This window comes from Schistocerca nitens, chromosome 3, assembly GCF_023898315.1.
Source record: "Schistocerca nitens isolate TAMUIC-IGC-003100 chromosome 3, iqSchNite1.1, whole genome shotgun sequence".
Taxonomy (NCBI): Eukaryota; Metazoa; Arthropoda; class Insecta; order Orthoptera; family Acrididae; genus Schistocerca; species Schistocerca nitens.
Window position 1 is genome coordinate 58649864 of NC_064616.1, and position 24555 is coordinate 58674418.

Consider the following 24555-nt stretch of genomic DNA (forward strand, 5'->3'; position numbering starts at 1 on the left):
CTCCACTGTGACAGGAATACGAGGTCGAATCACACCTGTGGTAGGAGACGATGTCGATGCTTTAGTAGCGGTCAAGCCAGAGAGTAGAGTAGTGGCTGCTCGTTTCCAAGTCACACAGCTGAGAAGGCGGTTGCACCTCTACATAGTCATCTTCCGTTGCAATAACGTGTTGATGGTAGCGGTCGCGGTTGAGTGTTACGTGTGAAAATAGCGAAAACACGACACATTGATCAGCAAATCAGTTAGAATTTCAGTGCTGTATTACAGAAACTGAAGAGCAGTCATAACTTAGCAACCAATGCCTCGCTATGGGACACTATAGCCGGCCAGGGTGGCCGAGCGGTTATAGGCGCTACAGTCTGGAACCGCGCCACCGCTACGGTCGCAGGTTCGAATCCTGCCTCGGGCATGGGTGTGTGTGATGTCCTTAGGTTAGTTGGGTTTAAGTAGTTATAAGTTCTAGAGGACTGATGACCTCAGAAGATAAGTCCCATAGTGCTCGGAGCCATTTTTTTGGGACACGATAGCCACAGCCACAATTATTTACCTCTGCTCACTGATCATCATAGTCGCAAATTAACAGGGGCGTAGAATCAACTCCATAGCACAACTAAGTACTGAATAAGATCACCAGGGCTGATGAGTGTGGGTACACATCTCGATGGTGGAACACAAATATATCGAGAAACCGCATGAGTCGATGCATAACGTTTTCCTTCAGCGTAACTTTCACGTCTGTAACGGAGCATAGATATTTAGATGCGGCGAAATATGCCGCTCAGAACGCCTACAATGGTCTCTCATCGGCGAACAATACAGAGACCTACACGGAGGTAACATAGTAGCATGGCCTCAACAAGTCGTTGCAAGTCACCTGCAGAAATATGATGCTGCCTCTGCAGTCGCCCATAATTGCGAAAGTTTTGCCGGCGCAGGATTTTGTGCACTAACTGATCTCTCGATTATGTTCCATAAATGGTAGATGGAGTTCATGCCGGCGATCTGGCTGCCCAAATCAATCGCTCGAATTCTCCAGAATGGTCTTCAAACCGATCGCTTTTAACTATGGCCCAGTGACATGGGCCTTGTCATCCATTAACAATCCATCGTTGTTTGGGAACATGAAGTGCATGAATGGTTGCAGATGGTCTCCAAGTAGCCGAACATAACCATTTCCAGTCAATGATCGGTTCAGTCGGACCAGAGGAAGCAGTCTGTTTCATGTAAACACAGCCCACACCGTTATGAAGCCACCACCGGCTTGCACAGTGCCTCGTTGACAACTTGGGTCCACGGCTTCAGGAGTCTGCGCCACACTCGAAATCTACCATCAGCTCTTACCAACACAAAATCGAAAATCATCTGACCAGGCCACGGTTTGTCAGTCGTCTAGGTTCCAAACGGTATGTTCGCGAGCCCAGGTCGGTTGCTTTATTTGTAGGAGACGACCAAACAGCGAGGTCATCGGTTCCACCGGATGAGGGAAGGACGGGGAAGAAAATCGGCCGTGCCCTTTCAAAGGAACCATCCTGACCTTTCCCTAAAGCGATTTAGGGAAATCACGGAGAACCTAAACCAGGATGGCCGGACGCGGGTTTGAACCGTCGTCCTCCCGAGTGCGAGTCCAGCGCGAGCCCAGGAGAGGGGCTGCAGGCGACGTCGCGTCGGACGTCTGCTGCCATAATCCGTTAACGACAAATTTCGCCGCACTGTCCTAGCGGATACGTTCGTCGTAATGATCGTATGGCATTATTGGCCGGGATGCTCCATCCGGGGAAGTTCGGCCGCCGATGCAAGTCTTATTTTAGTCGACGCCACATCGGGCGACTTGCGTGCCGGTGATGAGGATGAAATGATGATGAGGACAACACAACACCCAGTCTACGAGCGGAGAAAATCTCCAACCCCGTCTGGAAACGAAAGGGGGCCCGCTGTATGGGAGGCAAGCACGTCACGACGCAGCTAGGCAGGCGGATCGTCCCACATTAATTTCTTATTTCAGGCTGTATTTCTCGTCTGTTAGCACTGACAACTCTGTGTTCCTCGTCTGTTAGCACTGACAACGCTAAGCAAACGCCGCTGCTCTCTGTCGTTAAATGAAAGCGGTCGGCCACTTATAACACCTCGGTTCAGTTTACAGTGATAAAAGCTACAGAAAGAATAATTTAAAATTAAGAATAGAATTTTTAGAGGGGAAAATAGTGTAGAATCAGAGGTCGGTAATTGCAGATAAAAATTATAGTATAACAGCAAGTAGTTTAACGTCTAAGTACAGCAAAGCCACGGAAGCTCTGTCATGGAGAAGGCAGTGACGTTAAACTCTTGTGATGAAAAATCTATAAAAAGGCCTGATCGTCAATATTGCCGCCCTTTTTTCCTTGATTGTTTCGTTAAAGAGCGGGGAACCCGTGTCTGTCAGTGAGACAATAATTAGATTGGACTTTATCGTGTTAAGATTCACGATAAACTGTTAGAATATTACGGAAATTAAAAGTTACGTAGTGCACGATCGCTGACTGTTGGTAGCAACGGAGTATTAAGGGGATTTTAGGACTTTAGTGCTAGATTGGAACTTTACGGACATGTAGACGACAGAAACTCAAATTATCTGCTGATACGAGTGAAATCAGAGGTACCGGTATTCAGATATAAACGTGTGGACTTTTGAAAGTGTCGTGTGCCGTTTGTTGGGAATCTGGACGTAGAGCGCGTGCATATCGGCATTTGCGGACTATTTAGATTCCTCGAGGCTAGGAACCTTTTAAATAGACCCATCATCCATCACCATCTTAATCCTTGAATATAGAGTGAAAGTGAAATACAAGAGTGTTGTACTTATTTCATTTACCTAGTACTAGTCAGTGAAGGTTTTACGGAACCAAAGCTATTCAGCAGTAAGTCAGCACCATCTAGCGGAAAGCGTAGGCATTAACTAACACGCCAACTGAAGTGAACGTTTACGTGTTTTACGGACTGCTTAATATGAACTTTTGTGACTCTTTGACGTCCCCACTCCCTCCGAAAGGTGGCGCAGGTAGTCTTAATCATAAAAGGGGGGAGTTTTAGCCGGGCAAATTACGAAATAAAAGCGATATTTAGAAGACTCGCAGTAATAGCAAAACACAACGCCCGCACCTCATCGGTGAGTCGTCGCTGTCAAGTCGGGAAGTAAAGCCGGAAAACCTACCAACGATACGTATCTACGAGCAGACGTCGACGTGGTGTACCTAAAAAGGGAACGACAAGCGAGTTGGGGATGCTTCACACTGCGTTGTCCGTGGTGAGATTTAATGCCTGTAATTTGGTATTCTCGTCAGACTCTTGACACTACAGATCTCGGAATATTTAATTCCCTAACTATTTCCGAAATGGAATGTCCCATGCGTCTAGTTCCAACTACCATTCCGAGTTCAGAGTCTGTTAATTCCCGTCTTGCGGCCATAATAACGTCCGGAACCTCTTCACCTGAATCACCGCAGTACAAATGACAGCTCCGCCTTAGGTTAGTTAGGTTTACGTAGTTCTAAGTTCTAGGGGACTGATGATCTCAGAAGTTAAGTCCCATAGTGCTCAGAGCCATTTGAACAATATTCGAAAGAATACAATATTCGAAAGGCCGTACCTGTTAGTTTACGTGGGGGTTTAGCTCCGAACTTAGTAAGAGCTAGACATAACCCTATGTGAGACACTAGGATGGGGGCCCTCAACTCCGACACGGCGCGTCCCAACGGCTGATATGGGAATCTCATGTAGATATGCAGGACAGATGTGAATAAGGCCCAGACAGGTAAGCACCCGCGGATCAACTGAGGTGAATAGAACATGGTCAACGGCTTCAATGGTAGAAGAGGACGTATGTCTCAATGACAGAGAGGACGGAAGGATCGAATTTCAAATCCGCTTTGCGTCTGACGTGGATTGAGCTGCAAAGTGATCAGCGTCTGTGTATCGAGTAGGTACGGCTGCACACCTTACGTTCCGGGAACTAGCAATCCCTGGTCCTAAACTCCCAGTGGGAAAACTGGACAGATCTTCGATTACAAGCAATTATGATTCGCGCGAGTAACACACTGTCAGGTGGTTTGCGGAGTATGGATGTAGATGTAGATCCCAGGTGGTAACCAATCCACCCGTCAACGGATGGCAACTTGCTCTTCGGATTCTGGGGGGGCCTGGGCTACGACGATCACAGAGAAAGTCGACGTTCTCTGGCAAACTACAATCAAAGACACTCAGTTACATCGGGACCTTCAACATCAACACCTTACGATAACCAGGTAAACTACACATCTTAACATCAGAATTGGATTGACAAAAGGTACAGATACTAGCTCTTCAGGAAACACGGTTTGCCGATGAAAACTCACTAGACTATGGTAATTACCGTATCGTCAAAGGAGGCAGACAACGAATAGGAAGAGGTGCACCCCACTCCTGGGTATTGCATTAGTCGTTCACAAGAGCATAGTTGACTCGATTAAAGAAGTCACTCCCATACGTAATAGACTAATGACAATGCGCATACAATGTGCAAACAAAAAATACACACTAATTAATGTATATGCACCCACGAACATTGAAAATAAGAGAGATGTGCATAAGGTAGAGCAGTTCAGGTCTAAACTCGAGAAGATTATAGCATTAGTCCCCAAAGAAGACACAAAGATATTACTAGGCGACTTCAGTTCCCAGATTGGCAGAGAAAATGAATACCAACAGTCCGTAGGCAAATTCCCGGCCCATAAATTCACCAACAAGAATGGCATGAGACTCACTAAACAGCGCCAACAGAAAAATCTGAAAATAATGTCCACCTCTCTGAGGAAACATCCTCGAAAACAGAAACCTTGGAGATCTCCTATACTGTCTGTCGGAGAATATCAGATCGACCACGTGGCCATCACACACCACCCTTCACAGAACGAAATTAATGACGTGCAAGTCCGAACAGGAGGCAACATTGACTCTGACCACTATTTAGTGCGGTTCAAAGTGAAATTTACTCCTAAAAGAAGTCACCACAAGAAAACTCATCTTCAAATATTCAACACTAAAAAGATCAAAGAAAGTAACAAGACAATCAAGAGAGCCAAAGAGGAGGTACCATTGAAGAAGAATACGAAACACCCGTGGTGGGACTCCGCATGTGAAGAAGCACTGGAAGAACGAAAGAGTGCTTTCCAGAAATATAACTCTAAGAAGTCACTGGAGGCTCAACAACATTATCTTCAGACCAGAAAGGAAGCCTCAAAAATTATCAGACAAACAAAGAGGAGGCACATGAAGGACCAGCTGGACTCGATAGAAAAAGACTTCCGAGACCACAATACTCAAGACTTTTACAGGACGTTCGCATGGAGTATTCGAGGATACCCCTCGAAACTTATGTTTCCCAAAGCCAGACGGCAAACACGCGCTGATCAACGGAAATAATTGTAGAGAATAGGTTAGATAGTTCTCAGAGCTACTCAATTGCCGGGAGCCCACATCAAGATGGCCCAAAGAGACTCCCACACAAGTAAACCCAGAATCTCCACCACCTACCAAAGAAGAAATCCGTAGACACCTTCAGACTCAAGAATAACAGGGCATCTGGAGAAGATGTTATAGTTGCAGGACTATTGAAGAACATAGGCCCAAATGCACCATAGACATCTGGAAAACGGGAAAGGTACCTGAAAAATGGAAACGTGCATTCATACATCCATTACACAAGAAAGGTGACAAAACAGATGTCAATAACTACAGAGGGATTTCTCTCCTTGCCAAGTCACCCACAAACTTCTATACGCGTTCCTTCTTCAAAGAACACAAGAACAGCTTAAAAACAAAATTGGTGATTATCAAGCCGTTTTACGACAGGGGCTTTCTTGTGTTGAACAAATTTTCAATATGAAGATGCTATTGAAATATAGAGCTACCCGAAGCTCTCCGATCATCTGTATGTTCGTCGACTTCAAGAGGGCACATGATTCGGTCGATCGACAGTCCCTCTTTAACATCTTAGAAGAACAAGGACTTGATCGAAAGACATTAAGACTCATCAAGGAAACACTCACGGGCACGAAGTCAAAAGTGAAATTCCTGGGCGAGTTGTCAGAGCCCTTTGAGATAAAGACCGGTGTGCGACAAGGTGATGGATTGTCACCAGTGCTCTTCAACTTTGTTCTGCATATAGTCATCCGAGTATAGGAGAAAGAACTGAAAACCCAGGACCACTGGAAACCCATTCAACTCGGACGAAAGAATGATGACATCAAGGTCAGTTGTTTAGCTTTCGCAGACAACCTAGCGATACTATCGGCTTGTGAAAATACAGCCTCAAGGAATGCGCTGAGAAAACGGGACTGAGAAGACCAAATTCATTTGCACTAAATTCGACATTCAGGAACTGAACACAAAATACGGGAATATCAAACGAGTTCCAAACTTCAAATATCTCGGTGAGATCATAGAACCAACAGGGTTCCTATAGGAAGCACAGAAAGTTCGGTTACAAAAGCTCAAACGAGCATGTGGGAGAACGCGTGAAATCTACAGCAAGAAATGTAGGTCCATTCATACAAATATCAAACATCATAATACAGTGATTAGACCTGAAGTGCTGTACGAGAGTGAAGCCTTGGTATTTAATAGAAAAGGAGACCTGGAGGTCATCTTGAAGGGGGAAAGAAAGATCATGAGGAAAATGCTGGGACCTGATAAAACAGAAGAGGGGTGTAGACTCAAATCGCGCAAAGCAACAGAAGAACTGTCCATACTTGCCGCAGATATCTGGAAACGGAGGCTGAAATTCTATGGACACATTCATAGACTCCCATCTTCAAGCCTAATTCACAAGATTTTGACATACACTGCAAGACTGAAGAACATTCCATGGATAGAAGGAGTCAAATATGATTTGGAAAAGTCACAGATAGGAACATCGGACATACTAGACAGGAAACTTTACCGTCAAAAATAAATATATGGGTAGTAAAGCCGGAGAGTGAAGTTCCTGAAATATTAGGGACCAAGTGGTCAGAAGAAAGAAAGAAAGCACATAACGAAAGAATGGGAGCTGTATGGGCTATTACAAAGGCGAATCATAAATGTAATGTGTGATCCGACAGGGTCCATACGCACATAATAATAATAATAATAATAATCGAAAGAGTGTAAATTTTTTATCGAATGAAATAAAATTCAAAATACTGAATAATAAAATACTCAGGTGTTCCAAAAAGCTGTGTTTTATGTAAAAGCTCAGTTTAAACGTTTAACTTCAAGATATCGACCTAAAAAGCGCACAACCTGCTTCTTCGCGAAACATATCATTTTGATTAGTGCAACTACCAAGATTATTATTGTATATGAAAAATCATGAACGGAAAAAGTCCTGCATTTACATACAAGACCAGTTGATTTCTTACTAACTTATTAGCTTATTAGAGAACGAAATACTCCTTTTTTGAGTCTTCTGACATGAATCAAAAGACCATAGACACAAGCAGTGAACCTCGCTTTTAGAGCTGCAATTGTTGTTATAGATGTTGTAGACGACAAGGACATTCCTAATTTATTTGTTTTATAAAAATAAGGAACAGTTAAACAAACACACACACAACTGAGAAAACACTTTTTCCTAGACACTATAAATCCCACTTTCTCCTCAAAAACTTGTTTCCACCAAAAACTACATGAGCTTTTCTTTGCAGTTCATGTTCTTACGGACGACAGAACCGGTGTGTCCTCAAGAATTTGGCAGTGTTTTTTTTTTTTTTTTAATTCGGTTCAAGCAATAAATTGGGTTATTTTCCTTTTCAGCATAAAATGGTACCAAAAAAGGTTGAAAATATCGATTAGCTGTTTAATTCTAAGCTTCTAGTAATTTAATGAACATTAACAGCTACATTCCCACCATAGCTTCAGACCTAACAATTAAAACGTAAAGTTTTACAACGTCGCTGTATCAATAAATCTGTTGTTAATGTCACGTTGATTCCCTCTTAAAGATGTCCATTTGTTCCATTTGGTTATTAGTTATTTTGTGTTTGTTGGTAAATGGCTACACAAAAGTTTTTGTACTGTTCCATGTGGCAGTTGATAATATTGTTCAGTATGTGGTTAGAGCGCGCCTCCTAACTTTCACTTTCAGAGTATCTCAATAAAGTCAAAGTAATTTTCTTTTTCATTAGTTTTATCCATTTTGGCAGAATAACCATCATTTGAAGGGATGCCACTTTAACCCAATCACCATTTAAACTGTTGTGTTATTCTCAACTCAACCAATGGACTACAATTCTAGAAGCAAATTTGCATTACTGCTTTATTCCCTGGCTTGTAACTTGGAAACTGTATTACATTATGTTGTTAGTAAGTCACGACTGTTATTGTTCTCTGTATTCAATTAAATATCATGGGTAGCAGAAAGTTGAAGGATTAACATCCCGTCGACATGAGATATTAGATGCCGCTGGGCTAAGTTCGCTACGGATACTAAAGCTTGCCCCACAGTGAAAGCTGAGAAGCTGTTAGCATTTCGAAGGATTCGTAGTTGGTCGACGGGGCCAGTTAATTACAGCACTTTGTTGAGACCTGCTAAGAGAGGAAACCCACGGATTAAATTCCGTTTAGCCACTGCTAAGGTACGAGCGTGAGACACTGCAGAGCCACAGTTTCTCGCTCTCCCTCCGTCTCGCTTGCTACGTATTTTAGCCCTTAGTCGTCCGTCGACAGAGGAACGGCGTCTGAAGCGCACTGGCAGCGGTGTAAGAGATCTCGGCGAGCTTCACTGTGGCAGTCAGCGCTGTGTGGAGCTCCGTTACCAAATGGCCAGGCTCCATATATTCCAGAATATAATATTTCTCTCCCCTATAGCTGCTAGAGGGCGCTCAGATGTGCTTGATGTACCGGACGAAATAACACCCGTCCGTACAGTGGTGGATTCTTAGCTTTACTCCTGGAGGAGGCCGAGTTGATACCACGAAACATGAAATATTAGATCACTTCATTACAACAGGAACAAGATAAAATATTTAACTTTGTAACAATCGATGTGCACAGGAATGTCATGGGTATTTGTTAGTATCACATGTCAGCTGATACAGAGCAAGATACTAGTCAAGATGACGATACAAATTTACGCAGAGTTGTACGTAATACAACTATCGCACTACTGGCTCCGTATCGACACGATGCTGTCGTCTGTGGCGACGATTGCACGATGACCTGAGCGGCACTGCGGTCCGACGTAAGAACGAATGGCAAAATGGAAGTGAATGTAAGAAAGAAAAGGAAAATCCCCACTTCATCGCTACCTCGGAGATACTGTGACGCATCGCTCGTGCACCGACCACAAAACCACGTTGAAAATCACTTAACTCTTGATACTCTTCCATTATAGCAGCAGTAACCGATGTAACAACTGCGCCTGACGCTTGTCTTATATAGGAGTTGCCGACTGCAGTGCCGTATTCTGCCTTTTACAAATCTCTGTATATGAAAACGCATGCCTCTACAAGTTTCTTTAGCGCTTCAGTGTATAAAGGTCCTCTTACATTCCTGTTTAACAAATGCATCTTTTGATTTTTCTACAGCTGAAGAGTTACTAGTCAGAAGAACATATCAGTTGAAACCACATTGCAGGTATTATTACGGTAAACTGATAGAGAAAGGACGTAATTTTTACATAAAATCGGATCCAGGGACGAAGTTTTTGTTGCAACTTACTCTTAACACAGGATCAAAATCCATTAACGCTGTGATATTCATCTTTCATGTCTCACGAGGGGGGGGGGGGGGGGCGACGTAGGCAAAGAGAGGGAGATGGGTGAGATTGTGAACAGAGAGAGGGGATGAGGAAATGGATAGAGAAAGGAAAGAGGAGGAGAAAGAGGAGGGGATGGACAGAGAAAGGCAAGGGAAAGAGGTGGAGATACACAAGGAGAGGGAGAATCAGTAGATGGACAGAGAGGGAGAGGAGAAGATGGACAGAGAGAGGGGGAAGAGCAGATGGAATAAGATGGGGAGGGGCAGATGGACAGATAGAGGAGTGAGGATCAGATGGACAGAGAGAGGGGCGGAGACAAGGCCACGAAGAGATGGAAAGAGAGTGATGGGGCTGAGGGGGTAGACTTTTTGTAATTTTATGTACTGCCATTTACAAATGATCTGCCAGCTAGTTACTAACAAGGAGAGGTCCCCAGCAGCGTGATCGATTTTTTGAAACTATCTATACGGTGATGTGGGGTAAGATTCCAGATATCACATACGGTGCCGTTTAGCCCGATGTGCCCTCGTTTTCAAATAACTGACTAAAAAAATTCGGAATTTTGTGTGATACTCAGTAGTGTTAAAAAAGGTGAATTACATAGTCTGATTGCGTGATACAATGGATAGGATAACACCTTCACATGCAGGACATTGTGAGTTGGTATCTCGACAGGTGCACTACTTTTTTTATTTTTAAATCTTTATCAAAATGACTTTGATCATTATTTTCATTCAATTACTTTGTTTCAATGGAATTTTTTAATTCCATTCCTTTGTCACATAATTTTAACCATAATGTCAACTTCTTCATTTGCTTTATTTTCTTCCTATCATTCTTTCTTCATATGAAATCTTTGTTCATGTCTTTTTAATTAATTTTATTCATTAATTTCGATTTAATTTATTTTGTTTTATCAACCTGCTTTTGTCCACATTATTGCGTTCATTATATCTATTCCACATTTTTCTTGAATTTCTTTTACTTATAAATCCGTCTTTCATTTCAATTTTCATCTGCGTTATTTTGTCCATAGTGCAATAGGTATTTAGCTTATGTTTTTAATGTTTGTATGACGACTACCATCCAAAAAAAATTGCACATCTGGTAGCAAAAATACATTTTTCACACCACTGCACAAATATAAATAAATTATTTCGTCTTTTGTTTATTTGAATTATAGATCGGAATTTTCGAATAATTGAATATTATAATATATAAGTATCATTAAATTCATATTCACAAAAATTTCGATTGGAAAAGAATGATATAAGGAAAAAAATGAAACAAATAAAAAAGTTCATATGGTGTTTAAAATGATGTGACAAAGGAATAGAAATAAAAAATTACATTTCAACCAGTTAACTGAATAAAACAATGATTGAAGTTGTTTCACTAAGGATTTTTTATTTTTTTTTAATTGTGTAGCTGACGAGATTTGAACCCACAACGTCCTACATACAGTATGAAGGTTCAATACTATCCATTGTACCATGCAACCGGAACGTATAACCCACCTGTTTTAGGGCTATTTAGTGTGACACAAAATTCTGATTTCTTTTTTTTTTTTTGTCAGTTACTCGCAGATGAGGGCCTGCCATGCTGAATGGCTGCAGTGTGCGATACCTGAGATCTTGACCTACATCTCTGTACAGGTACTTTCAAAAAGTCGAGCCAACCGCTGCGAACCTTGTAAGACAGTTCGTACTTTCACAATATGAAATTGTACACGTACAGAAAGTGAAACTTTCGTGATATTTCTTATTTGTAACAAGGATTAATAATATCACGGCTTTAAATACTTACAGACTTCGAAGTAATTAAGAAATAAAATATTAAGAATAATGATTTAGGAAGGTAGAAATTTGGAAGAATTTCCGAAAATGACAAGCTTCTTGTATTTACAAAGGAGGAATAAAAGATAATAGGAAAGTACGTAGATTTGTATTAGAGATCCCACCACCTAGCTATCACGGGTGTGAGAGCTCAGCAAATCATAGAGCCTGTAACATTCGAGGTAGCATACAAGAGATATATTTAACTTTCATTTGAAAAATGTGTGTGTGCAGACGTGTATTTGTATTACTCTTATTTTACATTTGTTAGAGGTCATACTTGCTTTTGTTTAAGTCACCAGTCTTCTGACTGGTTTGATGCGGCCCGCCACGAATTTCTCTCCTGTGCCAATTTCTTCATCTCAGAATAGCACTTGCAACTATGTCCTCAGTTATTTGCTTGATATATTCCAACCTCTGTCTTCCTCTACAGCTTTTGCCCCTCTAGTACCATGAAAGTCATTCCCTGATGACTTAACAGATGTCCTGTCATCCTGTCGCTTCTCCTTGCCAGTGTTTTCCACATATTCCTTTCCTCATTCCTTACCTTATCAGTCCCCCTAATTTTCAACATTCTTTTGTAGCACCACATCTCACATGCTTCGATTCTGTTCTGTTACATTCTTCCCACAGTCCAGTTTTCACTACCATACAATGCTGTGCTCCAAATGTACATTCTCAAAAATTTCTTCCTAAGTTAGATACTAGCAGACTTCTCTTGGTGAGGAATTCCCTTTGAAACGTCCCCTTTCAATAATTTTACACTACTGTGCTTAACCTGACACACAATATTTTTAGCGCAACGCAATCTGACTTTCAATAATCTCTACAAGAGAATGGCCCTGACTAACATTAACCTGTACTTTTCACAAATCACTTACCTCACAAAAATCTTGGTTACTCCCACTACTGCAATACAGCAAGCGCCACTACTGCCAGCTAAATAAAAGATTCAAACTATGGAAGGCACTAACTACTGATAGGGATAGTTAGCAAATGAAAGATATTAATAGAGAACAAACAATGTATTTACCTTGATATCATCATATATATATATATATATATATATATATATATATATATATATATATATATATATATATATATATATAGCAGTTCATGACAAATTTCAAAACTCTTCCATCTCTCTCCCCACATCCACCACTGCTGGCGGCTCACCTCCAACTGTGCAACGCTACGCGCTGTTCACAGCCAGCTGCCTAACACTACAATGGCGAGTATTACAACAATGCAAAGCAGCCACAGACTGCACACAGCACACCCAGTGATTTTCATACAGAGCTGGCGTTACCAATAAAAAAACCTAAACAGCCTATTTACATAGCCCCCATGCTCCCCACAAAAAAATTTTACAAATTGGTTTGGGCAGTGGCCAATACATATTTGTTAAAATTTTTCATAATCGTAATTACAATAACAAAGAAATCAAATGCACACACTTATTGATACAATGTTGGTCAAAAGCTAAAATTTTCTTACAGTCCATAAAGACAGTCCTGATCATTCATCACATTGCAGTGTTTTTCCCAAAGTCTGAGCAGTAAAAGAAAATACACACGGAAGCAGTGGATTTCCATGCAGTCTTGAAGAAGTAGTGTTGTCCTTCCAACGGAAAGACAGTGCTGACTCTTGACATGCTGACAGGTAATGGGCCACAACAGAGCAAACCCACAGCGGAGTCAATCGAAGTTTTGAAGAATATCGTTTGGTAGGTCATCACAGAGTAGACCCACTGCAGTCCTGGTAGAGATTACGGTATTGGTGGGCCACCAGAGGTGCAGACCCACTGCAGTCCTTGTAGAAATAATGGTACTGATGGATCATCAAAGATGTAGACCCACTGTAGTTCTTGTAGAAATAATGGTATTGGTGGGTCATCAAAGATGCAGACCCACTGTAGTCCTTGTAGAGATGGCCAGCAGCCATCTGTTGTGACTATGCAGGTGCACAATCACCACTGAAGAGTCTTGCGGATAATATAGCAAGTCCATAACCACCACTTGTGCACTCACAAAGTTTTTGGAATTGTCCTTAGAACCAGCAATGCTGTTATCCAGTCCGTTGCTGAATTATTAACACACGTGCAAACACTATCAGTCCCTACTTCTCACATATTGTCCATATACCATGACCAACAGAAACGTGTGCAGTGAAATGATACTTAATTTGAAGAACTGGTGTCAATTACAATATTATAACATGAGAATACAATTACAAAGGTACAAAATACATTATTAAAGAACATAACAATACAGATAACATTTGTAGTACAGGTTTTACAACAGAACAGAAATAAACATATACATCAATGTTACAGGAATTATGACATAAGTAAATACATAAAATATCAGAATAACTTTTGGAACATCAACTTCACACATAAGCATTAAAACAAAACAGAATAAATAATGTCTAAGCATCTTTACAAGGTAAATAACATATTATCAGAAAAAATTCTACAACTCTCATCAGATAAACACATAAAGACAGCAAGAACACAAATGTACAAGAGTACACAAACACATAGCGGAATAACAGAAAGGGAAAGGACAGGGTTTGTTTTACTGCAGTATCTTGCGAACAAAACTTTTTTTGTTCTTGGAGATCTCCCTTCGTTCATCATTATTCCCAAAAAGTCCTATCTATACCTCCTTTCTGTATTCTAACCATATTTCTTTCAAAATAATTACGGATCATTGTACAATACTCATTTTGGCCCAAAACGTTTTCATATACCTTCAATGCATTTCTTTCCATTCATCACAACTAGTTTCTTATATAGTCTACCCCCTCTTAAGCTAACTTAAATCTACTGAGCTCAGATGCTAAACTAAGGGACGAGGCAATGCAGCAGCACATAAAACAATTAATGCAAACAGCAATGACAAAAAAGTGCAGATTTGCAAAGGAAGCAGCATTTTAGAAATTAGCGAAGCAATTGCAATATTACAACTAATGTAAGGCAATGTGCAGCAAACAAGAAAAATAAATCTGGCTTAGCAGAGTAACACAAATTAAAATTCAGTAGCACTATGCCTGGCAAACAGCATAACTTGTACCTAAACATGACAAAGTTCAAGCAGAAAAAGTATTACACTAAAAATGGCCATGTCTAATACCTATGTCACATCTTAACACTAGAGTGATGCATCACGAAAACTTACACTAGCAGATAAGTTACCAAATCGTAAAGAAATTATTTATGCAGTTCCTGTGAAGGGAAATGTCTATTTATGTGCCCTTGTTTTCTTGGAAGTAGATCATAAATTTCTTATCGACTCGATCTGTAGGCATAAAATAACTATATTAGTACATATATTAAATTTTATTTTAACCAATGCTGCAGTGCAGCTAGAAACTAGATATTAAACAAAATGAGTAAATATGTACAAAGGAAGGCATGAAACATCATTCATTAGCCATAGGGCATTTCATAAGGTAGTACAGAAAATCTCTCAACTCTCGTAGAAAGACGCTTGTCATAATCAGGTGTGCAGATGTAAAAATGTTTCCAAGTTATTATTAGCGTGTCGTATTTACGATGCTTTCTACAAAGGAATGTCAATAGCGAGGATTATGGCCTCCCCCTTTTTTTTCTACCACCTAATGGCTTTTTCTCAAGGCGGCTGGCACATCTGGCCGCTCACAACGAATTACGTCACGGTCACTTACCTTTCATACCGAAATATTGACGACAGCAGTTTTCGCTACAGTGACAGTCTCATATAAAAAAATTCACAGGTTGAGAATTTGGTTACAAATGTGTAGAAACAATATCTTATGAATATAACAGTGTCCAAAAAATTTTCGCCGGCATTGTGATACATTCACGCATTTACACACATTTCCTACCTCTTAAAGTACGATTCTTGGTTTCCAACATCCTTTTTTACAAGTCAGAGTCCCTAATTCATTACTCCTTACCTTATTACACATATACAAATTCGTCGACGCTTCTTCAATATTTCCTGATAATAAATACGTAGCATAATGAAATAACTCATATGGCATCAGCTTACTGATCATAAACATACCGCAACAGCATAATACACAAAGTCATCGTAATAATAACATCATAACACCTCAGTCAATTCTCAAAATCGTCGTAGCTTCCTCCAATAATTTCAAAACCTAAAAAAAAAATTCTCTGCTCATTTCAAAAGTTTTATCTACCTCAAACGCACTTTAAAAATCATAATCCCATACCAAATACATCATTCAAAGCTCTCATAGTACCACAATGGCTCCAAAAAAATATGAACAGTTCACAAAGTACTGACAAAATACAATTTCATAAGTGTGAAATTATTCAACTGTGTAATTACGTAAACATCTGTCACTAATATAGTAAAAAAAATGTTTGTTTCTCTCAGGTAAATAATCAGATAGCTGTGTAATTTGTGTGTTAGAGAAATATGGTACCGATGTGTAAAGTTGTATAAGCAAATACCACATTAGCTAGGGTTCCTTGTGCTTGCCAAACACATGGTACACAAAGTAAGCGTGTACCCCCCTGAGGATTAATGTAATTATACCTTCAGGTGTTACAGATGACAGCAATGGGGTACTGTAGCGCTAAACTGTGCGTCATGTTGTAAGATAATCTCTGTGGAACTGTCATAGTTATCGTCCTCTGTAAGCAAAGTTCTGCAGAAGTCAATGTAATTACCTCATGATAAACAAAAGTGAAATGCATTGCGTATAGATATCTTAGTTTTTACGCTTATTGCCGTTATGAAGAAAGTACTGTGCTGTAACATATTGTTGTGCTACGGAAAAGGTTGTCTCATTGTAGCTATACCACAAAAGTTACTACTAAAACATGTTTTACTTTCCAGAATAATTCAGAAAAACTGTGCAGATATAAAACAGAAACACCGCAAAAGCAACATTGTAAATTGTCACTCATTAGTAGCGTCGTGATATAGTCGTGTAGCTGTCACACAAACTCCAGAATGTATTTTCAAGTAAACCAAAATGTTGCATTAAAATCTCATTAGCAGTACTGATAAATGTCCTAAGTATGTGAGCCTTATAATCTTTACGTAATCCTGCAATTAACAAGCTAGAATGTACAAATACAACACTGTGTCGTCTGTTCACTATAACAATGCATTCGTAATTTCTGTTTAAAAATGTTCCCTAGGTTCTAGACTGGATATTTAACTTCAAACATTGTTGCATGTTAACAGTTTCTTAAGTCTGACAAAGCATACTAGAAATGTGAAGTGAAAAGTTTTATGGCAAAGACAAAGTTAAACAGCAGATTATCATTCAATAAACGGTTTTACATGTGAAATGTGGTGGAAACCTTTACTCTTCCTAGTACGCAGACTTTCAGCTGAAAAGCAATTGTCATGTTTTATACGTCGGTAAGGAATGCTAAATCTTTTCAAGGCTAGCGTCTTATGTTATTTTTCTCGGAGCCAGCGGGCGCACGCGGCTGCCTGCTGTGTGAGTCATTGTCTGTCTCTTTGTTGGCGCGCGCCGTTATTGGGATTAGGAGACCTAACTTCTACAAATTCACTCTGACGAGAAGGCCCTGCCCTGTTTAAATCCCGCCAGTTCTGATGCAATTCAGGTCTGTCGTTACGATCACATCGTCTGTCGTCATGTCGGTAGGTTCCGTAGTTTCTTCCTTGTCCGTCACGTGGTGGAGAATTTCTCCCTGAATCGTAACTGCGCGCTGAACTGTTGCGTCTGAAATTATTCTGTCTCCCTTGATAATAATAGTTCTGATTCCCATATTGTCTGTTTCTATGGTTATTTCTGTCATATTCATTACTACGGAAATGCGATCTTTCTCTGTATCTATTATTGTGCCAGCGGTTGTCATAAGGGTGGTGTCTGTTTTGGTCACGATTTGTGTTGTGAGAATAGCCTTGTCGTGTCCAGTTATTATTTTTGTCGTCACGGAATTGTGACGTATGTGACCTGTAGTGATTGTTTTCCTGTTTTCGCATCCGGCGACTGTCTGTGTCAATTTCTAATTCTTGTAGGAGTCCCTGAAAAGCTTCAATGTCGTCTTTGCAACGTCCTGCCAAAATAATATTTCTTAAATGTTCAGGCAATTTCATTAAGCAAATGCGGATGAGTTCTGAAGGGGTGTATGGGTTTGAAAGATATTGATTCTTATGCAACATGTTGTTGTTGTTGAGGTCTTCAGTCCTGAGACTGGTTTGATGCAGCTCTCCATGCTACTCTATGCTGTGCAAGCTTCTTCATCTCCCAGTACCTACTGCAACCTACATCCTTCTGAATCTGCTTAGTGTATGCATCTCTTGGTCTCCCCCTACGATTTTTACCCTCCACGCTGCCCTCCAATACTAAATTGGTGATCCCTTGATGCCTCAGAACATGTCCTACCAACCGATCCCTTCTTCTGGTCAAGTTGTGCCACAAACTCCTCTTCTCCCCAATCCTGTTCAGTACCTCCTCATTAGTTATGTGATCTACCCATCTAATCTTCAGCATCCTTCTGTAGCACCACATTTCGAAAGCTTCTATTCTCTTCTTGTCCAAACTATTTATCGTCCATGTTTCACTTCCATACATGGCTACACTCCATACAAATACTTTCAGAAACGACTTCCTGACACTTAAATCTATACTCGATGTTAACAAATTTCTCTTCTTCAGAAACGCTTTCCTTGCCATTGCCAGTCTACATTTTATATCCTCTCTACTTCGACCATCATCAGTTATTTTGCTCCCCAAATAGCAAAACTCCTTTACTACTTTAAGTGTCTCATTTCCTAATCTAATACCCTCAACATCACCCGACTTAATTCGACTACATTCCATTATCCTTGTTTTGCTTTTGTTGATGTTCATCTTATATCCTCCCTTCAAGATACCATCCATTCCATTCAACTGCTCTTCCAAGTCCTTTGCTGTCTCTGACAGAATTACAATGTCATCGGCGAACCTCAAAGTTTTTATTTCTTCTCCATGGATTTTAATACCTACTCCGAATTTTTCTTTTGTTTCCTTTACTGCTTGCTCAATATACAGATTGAATAACATCGGGGAGAGGCTACAACCCTGTCTCACTCCTTTCCCAACCACTGCTTCCCTTTCATATCCCTCGACTCTTATAACTGCCATCTGGTTTCTGTACAAATTGTAAATAGCCTTTCGCTCCCTGTATTTTACCCCTGCCACCTTTAGAATTTGAAAGAGAGTATTCCAGTCAACATTGTCAAAAGCTTTCTCTAAGTCTACAAATGCTAGAAACGTAGGTTTGCCTTTCCTTAATCTTTCTTCTAAGATAAGTCGTAAGGTCAGTATTGCCTCACGTGTTCCAATATTTCTACGGAATCCAAACTGATCTTCCCCGAGGTCGGCTTCTACTAGTTTTTCCATTCGTCTGTAAAGAATTCGTGTTAGTATTTTGCAGCTGTGGCTTATTAAACTGATTGTTCGGTAATTCTCACATCTGTCAACACCTGCTTTCTTTGGGATTGGAATTATTATATTCTTCTTGAAGTCTGAGGGTATTTCGCCTGTTTCATACATCTTGCTCACCAGATGGTAGAGTTTTGTCAGGACTGGCTCTCCCAAGGCCGTCAGTAGTTCCAGTGGAATGTTGTCTACTCCGGGGGCCTTGTTTCGACTCAGGTCTTTCAGTGCTCTGTCAAACTCTTCACGCAGTATCGTATCTCCCATTTCATCTTCATCTACATCCTCTTCCATTTCCATAATATTGTCCTCAAGTACATCGCCCTTGTATAGACCCTCTATATACTCCTTCCACCTTTCTGCTTTCCCTTCTTTGCTTAGAACTGGGTTTCCATCTGAGCTCTTGATGTTCATACAAGTGGTTCTCTTATCTCCAAAGGTCTCTTTAATTTTCCTGTAGGCAGTATCTATCTTACCCCTAGTGAGATAAGCCTCTACATCCTTACATTTGTCCTCTAGCCATCCCTGCTTAGCCATTTTGCACTTCCTGTCGATCTCATTTTTGAGACGTTTGTATTCCTTTTTGCCTGCTTCATTTACTGCATTTTTATATTTTCTCCTTTCATCAATTAAATTCAATATTTCTTCTGTTACCCAAGGATTTCTACTAGCCCTCGTCTTTTTACCTACTTGATCCTCTGCTGCCTTCACTACTTCATCCCTCAAAGCTACCCATTCTTCTTCTACTGTATTTCTTTCCCCCATTCCTGTCAATTGTTCCCTTATGCTCTCCCTGAAACTCTGTACAACCTCTGGTTCTTTCAGTTTATCCAGGTCCCATCTCCTTAACTTCCCACCTTTTTGCAGTTTCTTCAGTTTTAATCTACAGGTCATAACCAATAGATTATGGTCAGAGTCCACATCTGCCCCTGGAAATGTCTTACAATTTAAAACCTGGTTCCTAAATCTCTGTCTTATCATTATATAATCTATCTGATACCTTTTAGTACCTCCAGGGTTCTTCCATGTATACAACCTTCTATCATGATTCTTAAACCAAGTGTTAGCTATGATTAAATTGTGCTCTGTGCAAAACTCTACCAGGCGGCTTCCTCTTTCATTTCTTAGCCCCAATCCATATTCACCTACTACGTTTCCTTCTCTCCCTTTTCCTACACTCGAATTCCAGTCACCCATGACTATTAAATTTTCGTCTCTCTTCACAATCTGAATAATTTCTTTTATTTCATCATACATTTCTTCAATTTCTTCGTCATCTGCAGAGCTAGTTGGCATATAAACTTGTACTACTGTAGTAGGTGTGGGCTTCGTATCTATCTTGGCCACAATAATGCGTTCACTAAGCTGTTTGTAGTAGCTTACCCGCGTTCCTATTTTCCTATTCGTTATTAAACCTACTCCTGCAGTACCCCTATTTGACTTTGTGTTTATAACCCTGTAGTCACCTGACCAGAAGTCTTGTTCCTCCTGCCACCGAACTTCACTAATTCCCACTATATCTAACTTTAACCTGTCCATTTCCCTTTTTAAATTTTCTAACCTACCTGCCCGATTAAGGGACCTGACATTCCACGCTCCGATCCGTAGAACGCCAGTTTTCTTTCTCCTGATAACGACATCCTCTTGAGTAGTCCCCGCCCGGAGATCCGAATGGGGGACTATTTTACCTCCGGAATATTTTACCCAAGAGGACGCCATCATCATTTAATCATACAGTAAAGCTGCATGCCCTCGGGAAAAATTACGGCCGTAGTTTCCCCTTGCTTTCAGCCGTTCGCAGTACCAGCACAGCAAGGCCGTTTTGGTTATTGTTACAAGGCCAGATCAGTCAGTCATCCAGACTGTTGCCCTTGCAACTACTGAAAAGGCTGCTGCCCCTCTTCAGGAACCACACGTTTGTCTGGCCTCTCAACAGATACCCCTCCGTTGTGGTTGTACCTACGGTACGGCTATCTGTATCGATGAGGCACGCAAGCCTCCCCACCAACGGCAAGGTCCATGGTTCATGGACATGTCTTCAAAATATTTGACAAGACTGGAAAATTCAGATTGTTCAAAGTGTTTCATCATCATGATGCTATGTTTTACTCGGTCTTGTGTAGCTTGAGACCAATATGCTGAGAGGAAGGCATGATAAAAATCTCCTTCATTGTGGCAATCGTGAATGACCGATCGCATTCTTACAGCTGGTTTATTCTCCAAGTAGCCACACATAAATTCTAATCTGTGCTCCAATGACCAGTTGGGAGGAAAACAATGAGAGAATTGATGGAGCCACGCTTGTGGATGAATGTCGTTGGCAGAATTCTTAAATGTTTTGAATTTACGTGTAGTAATGAACAGCTTATAGTCAAAATCATCATGTCGGCGAGTCGCATATCGGTCATTGTTACGTCGTGTCGGTGTGCCTTGCCAATTTCTTTCATAATTTCCGAAGTGTCCTGTGTTATTATTTTGTGGTTGCTCCGTATTTCTATGTCCCTCTTCCCGTATTGGGGCGCGAGTGTCCTCTGAAATATGTAATTCTTGTATTACCTGTGTCAGCTGATCTTGTACTTCGCGGATTTCTCTTTTGTACTGTGTATTGATTTGATTTTGATTTTGTTTGAATATTCTAATTTGTTCATACTCTTCGGTGTCAGTGAAGGCTACAGGTCTTGTGTCATTCAGATCATCATCTACCTTTGTAGATAAGTTAGTGACCTGATCCGAAAGTTCGGCTACTTTCTCCGATAGTGAACACATTTCCTCAGTGTGTTTTTCTGAACCAAGTTTCAGAGTGTCCATTTGTGTTGAAATCGAATCTACTGTGTCCTTCAAGTTTTCCTGAGTTTTTGCAAGTTGCGTAACCGAATCGGTAGATGCAACTGAGTCAAATTTAGCTTGCAAGGTCTCATGATTTTCATGAACAGTAGTTTGCAGGTCTTTTATGGCTGCTTCATGATTCTGTAGTGCATTTTCATGCCGCGAAAGAATAGGTTGGAAATGCTCACAAATTTGTGTTTTTACGTCATTACAGACTTTTTGACATTTCGATTCAATGTGATGTAACTCATTAGTTAAATCCTCACGTGTTTGTTCAAGAGTTTGCTCCAATGTGTCTAACTTTTGAAGATTTTGTTCCATTGCGTCTAACTTTTGAAGCTTTTGCTGTGTTTGTCTCTGATTTTGTTCCACTGTGTCTAACTTTCGAAGATTTTGTCCCATTGTGTCTAGCTGTTGCTGTGTTTGTCTCTGGTATTGTTCCATTGTGTCTAACTTTTGAAGCTTTTGTTGTGTTTGTCCCATTTGTTGTATTAATTGTAATAACAATGCACTGGTGTCTGGAACATGTTCCTCAGTGCTTTTCGGCAGTGAATTTGCACCGGAAACATTCACATTTTGACAAGTAGAAAATGTGTCTTGACTTATTTGAGAAAACGGTGAGGATCCAAAACCTGAATCTACAGTATTTGCGAGATCGTGTCGTGTCATTTCGGATTCCTGAGCCGAGCTATTGCCGACCGATCGATCGATAATGCTTCCCTGCTCCCTAATTGTTTCACTGCCTACGCCATTGTTTGCAGCCCGCTCCATTTCCCTATGCACAGTTACCAAATTACTACTTTGAACGTCTGTTAATTCATTGCACAGTGGTGCTGGCAAGCTACGCTCGTCGTCACTATTATTTCTCAGTTTGCTTTGGAGCCTAGTGTTAGGTTTTTCACACGCCATTATTGTCACAGTATTACACACGACAACACAGAAAAACACAATTTGAAGAGCAAAAATAAGAGAACACATTAACATAACACTGAAAATAATATCTAGTTAATTGCAGCTGCGAAATACTTGGTGCAAATCTACATGCATGCCACAACTGTTTTACTGTACAACAATGAAAGACTGCAACTACAAAGGAGATTTTCTCTACAATTACGCGCTAGCAATAAACAAAGCTACACTAATTACACAAACTACAAGAAAAAACAATCAAAAGATTCCAGTGAGGTATCCTAGGCTAAGGGTCGACATATGAAACGTCCCCTTTCAATAATTTTACACTACTGTGCTTAACCTGACACACAATATTTTTAGCGCAACGCAATCTGACTTTCAATAATCTCTACAAGAGAATGGCCCTGACTAACATTAACCTGTACTTTTCACAAATCACTTACCTCACAAAAATCTTGGTTACTCCCACTACTGCAATACAGCAAGCGCCACTACTGCCAGCTAAATAAAAGATTCAAACTATGGAAGGCACTAACTACTGATAGGGATAGTTAGCAAATGAAAGATATTAATAGAGAACAAACAATGTATTTACCTTGATATCATCATATATATATATATATATATATATATATATATATATATATATATATATATAGCTGTTCATGACAAATTTCAAAACTCCGCCATCTCTCTCCCCACATCCACCACTGCTGGCGGCTCACCTCCAACTGCGCAACGCTACGCGCTGTTCACAGCCAGCTGCCTAACACTACAATGGCGAGTATTACAACAATGCAAAGCAGCCACAGACTGCACACAGCACACCCAGTGATTTTCATACAGAGCTGGCGTTACCAATAAAAAAACCTAAACAGCCTACTTACACCTTTTTGCCAGTGGTAGTCTACTTTTTGATGTCCTCCTTGCTCCGTCCGCCGATGGTTATTTTGCTGCCTTGGTGGTAGGATTCCTTAACTTCACCTGCATCGTGACATCAGTCCTGTTGTTAAGTTTGTCGCTGTCCTCATTTCTGCTAGTTCTCCTTACTGTCGTCTTTCTTCGATGTACTCTCAATCCATATTCTGTAATCATTAGAGTGTTCATTCTATTGAGCAGGTCATGTAATTCTTCACTTTCACTCAGGACAGCAATGCCATCAGCGAATCATATCACTGATATTCTTTCATCTTGAATTTTAATTCGACTCGTGAACCTCTCTTCTGTTTCTATCATTGATTCTTTGATGTACAGATTTAACAGTAAGGGCGAAAGACTACATTCGTGCCTTACAACATTTTTAATCCGAGAACTTCGTTCTTGGTCGTCTACTCTTATTATTCTCACTTGGTTTTTGTATGAATTGTATATTACCCTTCTCTATCTACAGGTTACCCCTGTTTTTTTCAGAATTTCGAACATCTGGCACCATTTTACATTGTCAAACGCTTTTCCCAGGTCGACAAATCCTATGAACTAGTCTTGATTTTTCTTCAGTCTTGGTGCTGTTATCAACCACAACGTCAGAACTGCCTGTCTGGTGCCTTTACCTTTCCTAAAGCCAAACCGATCGTCACCTAACACATCCTCAATTTTCTTTCCCATTCTTCTGTATATTATTCTTGTCAGCAACTTGGATGCATGAGCTGTTAAGCTCATTGTACGATGATTCTCGCACTTACATCTTTTGCAGTGTTCGGAACTGTGTGGATGATGTTTTTCCGAAAGTCGTTATGTCGTCAGACACACCAACATGAATAGTCGTTTTGTTACCACCTTCCCCAATGATTTTAGAATGACGGAATGTTA